This window comes from Fukomys damarensis, unplaced genomic scaffold (assembly GCF_012274545.1).
Source record: "Fukomys damarensis isolate Sample0158 unplaced genomic scaffold, DMR_v1.0_HiC HiC_scaffold_16, whole genome shotgun sequence".
NCBI lineage: Eukaryota > Metazoa > Chordata > Mammalia > Rodentia > Bathyergidae > Fukomys > Fukomys damarensis.
Window position 1 is genome coordinate 98,629,558 of NW_022900928.1, and position 5,614 is coordinate 98,635,171.

Consider the following 5,614-nt stretch of genomic DNA (forward strand, 5'->3'; position numbering starts at 1 on the left):
CTCTCTCTCTCTCTCTCTCTCTCTCTGCCTTCCTGCCTCCTGCTCGCCTCCCTACAATAAAGATCTCCTGCTGGACCTCTCGGTGCATGAGTGGCCTAATTGGGAAGGGGCACCTGAAGGGGCACGCGACCCCCCTTGCACTCCTTCCCTGTCAGTTTCATTGAAAAGCTTGAGGAATACTGGTGAGAAAATATCTTGTATTTTTTAAAAAAATTTTTGGTACCAGGGATTGAACTCAGGCCCTTGCACTTGTGAGGCAGGCCAGAGAATCACTGAGCCAATTCTCTGGCCTGAGAAAATATCTTCTAAAATTTTATAAGGACTGGGGATTTAGCTCAGTGGTTCCACTGCTGGCCTCACAAGCACAAGGACCCGGGTTCAATCCCTAGTAGCAAAAACAAAAACAAAAAAACAAGCAAATAAAGTTTTATAGAATTCAGTGATGAATTCAAGTTTTGGGCTTTTCCTAGTTGGTACATTTTTTATTACTGCCTCAATTTCATTTCTTGTTATTGGATGGTTAAAATTTTTGTGATTTATTGCTTCAGTTTTAATAATTCATATGAGTCTAGAAATCTGTCCATTTTTCAAGATTTTTCAATTTATTGGAATACAGTTTTTCATAATATTTGCTATCTTCTGGATTTCCATGGTATCCATTGTGATTTTCTTTTTTTTACTTCTAATTACATTGACAAGAATCTTCCTCTTTTTATTTTTGATAAGTTTGTTTAAAGATTTATCTATTTTTAAAACTCCTACTTGTGCTTGTTTTTGAGGTCCTGATGAATGAAATATTGTTTTCCATCCTTGGAATTCTAGTCTATTGATTTATCTATTTTATTGGATTAGATGAGTTTCTTGAATGCAATAAAGTTTTGAGATTCTGTTTTATGATCATTTCTGCCAGTCTGTGTCTTTTTGTTCTGTTTTTGGTGCTGGGGATTGAACTTGGGACCTTGTTCCTGAGTGGCAGGTGAGGCAGGCACTGGAACCACTGAGCTAAATCCCTAGTCCCAATCTGTGTCCTTCTTTTTTTCTCATTGAGTTCATCAAAAAACTCATTGAGTTTTTTGGGGGGTACTAGGGATTGAACTCAGGTCCTTGTGCTTGCAAAGCAGATGGTGGGACCACTGAGCTACATCCCCAGCCCCTATTGATACATTTTAGGTATACCATACAGTTACATTCACCATTGTCTGTGTCTTTTATTTGGAGCATTAAGGCCATTATCATTGAGACATAATACTGAGAGGTGTTAATGAACCATTAATTGCACTCTTTTTCAGTTGATGATTCCTTTGTTTTTCTTTTCCTAATTTTTGTTTATCTATGCACCTTGCTTTATTTATTCATTTCTCTTTTTTTTTTGGCTTTATGAGCTTCATTATATCTGTTTATATTATTCTTGAGTGTTTTCTGTAGTGCTAGTTTGGTATTCATAAATTTCTTATGTTGTTCTTTTTCATGGAATTTCCTTATTTTGCATGTATTTTAATGGAAAGTTTTGTTAGCTATACTAGTCTAGGTTGGAAATTGTTTCCTTTCAAAGTCTTGATATACTTAATTCCATTTTCTTGTCTTTTAAGTTTGTGTTCAGAAGAAATTCTAATGGATCAACTTTTATTGGCAATTTTTTTGCTTTTCTCTGACTGCTTTTAAAATTGTATCTTTTCAGACTTCTGGAAAGATGGCCAAGTGGTGAGCAGCAAAGAGTCTGTATGAGTTTTGGTGTCCCGACATTGGACTATCGTGGCATGAGGAGAAGAAAGAAGGAAGTGTGTCCCCAGAACCCAGGAAGGGTCTGAAGCAAGAACTGAAGTCAGTGGGAAGAGGAAAGAGAGAGACTACAATGGAGAAGAGGGACTGGCAGCTGGTGCTTTGCACCAGAGTCTGGACTCATGGCATGGGAAGGGCAGGTTGAAACTGCAGATGGATGGTGACTACTGGGGACCCCAGAGGCCTCCCTGGAGTAATGCACCAGTGTAACAGAGCAGTGGATGCAGTGTATTGCAGTGGTTGATCAGTTATATGGGTTTAGATATCACATCTTGGGGAGGGGACAACTGATCTCGGAACTCAGAATAGTTATGGGTATGCTTCCTCTAGTGGCTCCCAGTGTTGTGGAAAGGGTGTGGAGTTTGAGTTGGCAGAATGTCAGGGACCAGGGTTCAAACCAGCAAGAGGACCGTTTTAGGTGCAACAAGTTGTTTCCAGCTTCATAGCCAGAAAGCAGCTTGAACTTCAGTGGAGCTGAAGGTCCAGAATTGCTGGGATTATCTACTACCCTACCATAAGTCTACAGCTGGCTTGCTGGGATTAAACAACTCAGATCTAGACTCTGTCTTCCCATGTTGTCTCCTAGTGACAGCAGAGACAGGCCTTGAATTAGACGTTTTGCTTTTCTTTTTCCCCATATTTTCTGGTTTTTGTTTTTGTTCTGTTTTGTTTTTTCTCAATTGTTTGTTCTTGTTTTTACATGAATGTGAACAGTTTCTAGGTTGTTTTTTTTTTTTTGCATGTGGTTTTTCTGTTCTGTTCTTGTTTCTATTTCTTCCTTCTCTCTTTCTCTCCTGTCTTCTTCACTAGTTTCCCAAACTTGTTATTATCTTCCTTTGTCCACCAGCCTTGCTTCTAATCTCTTCTTCTATTTCTCTATTCCCCCATCCCCTTTTTTAAAATTTTAATTGAGTTTATTGATACATTTTAGGAATACAGTACAGTTACATTCATTGTTGGGATCTTGTACCTCTACATGACAGGTCTTGGTTCTCATTTTTTCCCCTTGTCCCTAGCCTTCCTTCACCCCCTCCTCCCCTCTCCATTTACAAACACTTTATTTCCATCTTTTCATTTTCTCACATTTTTTTTCTTTTCCCTTATTACCCTTCCCCTACCCATTACACCTTCCCTACACCTTTGTCCCTTTTCTTCCCATCCCCCATACCCTTTTAAAATTTCTCAACTTAGGGTAAAATTGCCATAATGAGCGCTTATTTATTGCATATAATTTTCTGATTCATTCTAGATTTTGTTATATAACCACAAACATAATTCATATGGTTAAAAGTGACAAATTAATACTTACCATAATATATCATTTTTAGGCTGTGTTTGACGCTATTATTATTGTGCTAACCAATTTTTCTTTTGGGTATACCAAAATTGAGATTACCTAAGGGTCTTAAAAATATTATGGTCTATTATATTATAGGATATATTATATAATACATAGGATAAAATATTATAGGATAGTGACAAAGAACTGGGAGTTGGGCCAGTTAAGCAGAAACTTCTTATCTCCAATAAATTGAAGTGGTAGATCTTGCAACAGACTCAAAACCCAAAAGCCAGCTATACCTGAAAGACAACTCTGAAAAGTAGTCATTTCCTAGGGGTTCTGAATACTGGAAATAAAGCTGCTCACCATAAGCAATCTACAACCCAGGAATTAAACAAACAAACAAGCAAAAAACCAAAAACAAACAAACAAAAAAGAAAATGAAAAGACATTAAAAAAAGACATTTAAACAAGATGCAATCCCCCCAACTTTCAAAGGGAAGCCCAGGGGGCAATGAGATAGAACAATCTGAAAGCCTCCTACCTGTATTCTCTGAAATGGTAACAGTGGAAGTAACAAAACAGATGAATGAGGCTCTAGAAAAAAATCAAATCAGAAATAATTTCTTGGAAAACTACAGAGATAGTGACCAGAATGAAAGACATGTTTTTTTTTTCATTAAGTTTATTGATACATTTTAGGTACAGTTACATTCATCATTGGGATCTTGTACCTTTACAGGACAGGTCTTGGTTCTCATTTTCCCCCTTATCCCTGCCCTTCCTTCACCTCCTCCTCCCTTCCCTATTTACAAATACTTTGTTTCCATTTTTTTCATGTTTTTTTTCTTTTCCCTTATTACCTTTCCCCTACCTTTCTCACTTCCCCTACACCTTTAGCCCTTTTCTGCTTATTTCACATTGCAGAATGAAAGACATGTTTAGTGACTCTAGAGCAGACACAGATTTAAAATACAGAAGAGCTCCAGAAAAATGATGGAAACCATGAACATCCAGGAAAGAAATGAACACCTAGGAAAGAAATTAAATCCATGCAACAGATTCAAAAAATATCCAGGAGATCATAATTCCATTGAATGAATATCTAGCAGAATGAGCCAATGTGACAAAACAATGTCAGATATAGAAAAGAGGATTATGGTTAGCAATTATGAAAATAAAGATTTCTTAAAAATAGGAAGGGACCATGAGAATCATTACAGCAGCTTCTAGATGATCAAAAGAAGAATAATTTAAAATTGATCAGAGTCAATGAAAAAGCAGGAGATAGCAAAAATGACATGAAAAGCCTATTCACAGAAGTAATGGCAGACAACTTCCCAAACAGGGAAGAATGATTTGACATATAGATAACGAGACATATAGAACTCCAAGTGGCCATAGAAAAAAAATCTCCAAAGCATATAATAGCCAAGATTCCAGAAATGCATCACAAGAACAAAATATTAAAAGCTGTTAGAGAAAAGAAACAAATCACCTATGAAAGAAAGCCCATCAGAGTCATAGCAGGCTTCTTAACACAAACCCTCAAGTCAAGGAGAGTTAGAGTGAAGTATTTCAAGCCATAAGGAAAACAAACTCACAACAATAAAAACACATTCATTGTGGCTAGAGTAGTAAAAGGAGATAACCTACTATACACTTGTGCTTCCCCTGGGGGATAAATAGCAGTGATTAATAATCTAAATAGCTATCAATAACCTGGGGGGGGCAAGGTCTTAACCCTCTATTTCCAGGAAATATCCCTGACCCCCAGCCTTACTGAAAATCCTTGTATGCTTGCAATATTACTTGCTCCCCCTATTGATCCCCACTTAATAAGTGATTGGGTGACTGTACTTGTAATCTTATTGGTTGTTCATGGTTTTGCTGCATCTTATGCCCATCTTGTAATTTTCCATTGATTCTTATAGTTTTGTCCCACTTTGTACCCACCACACTACATGGCTTGGCTATATAAAACATCTTTGAGGGAGGGGTGAGCAGGCAACCCACTTTCCAGTCCCCCTATTGTCTTTCTTAGACAGAAGCTTTCCTTCCCTCTGTAAATTTTTCCTGCTCTTAAAAAAAAAAAACAAAAAAACAAACCTCCAGTCCAGGTTAGATACCACACAAAGGATCTTTCAAAATTTATGGAGAAATAAAATATTGCCATGACAAAAAAATACTTGAGGATATTCATGGGCACTGAACCAGCACTTCAAAGTACTCTGAAGGCTATTTGAGAAAGAGCTAACAAAGACAACAACTCCATGAACCTAAAAGAATGAATGCACTAGACAAGGTAAGAAACTAAACAGAGGAGGAAAGTAGGGAGCCAACAACAGGAAAATAGCATGACAGGAATAAGTCAATACATATCAGTATAGCCATCATAATTTATCTTGGAGAGCTTTTTTTTTTTCATTGTAGTTTGTTGGTGTTCTGTAAACCTTTCTTACTGGTATATTTTTTCCTCATATTTAGGAAGTTTTCTATTATGATTTCTGTAAAATTAATTATTCCATGTGTGCTGTTTTGTAGTTTCTCTCT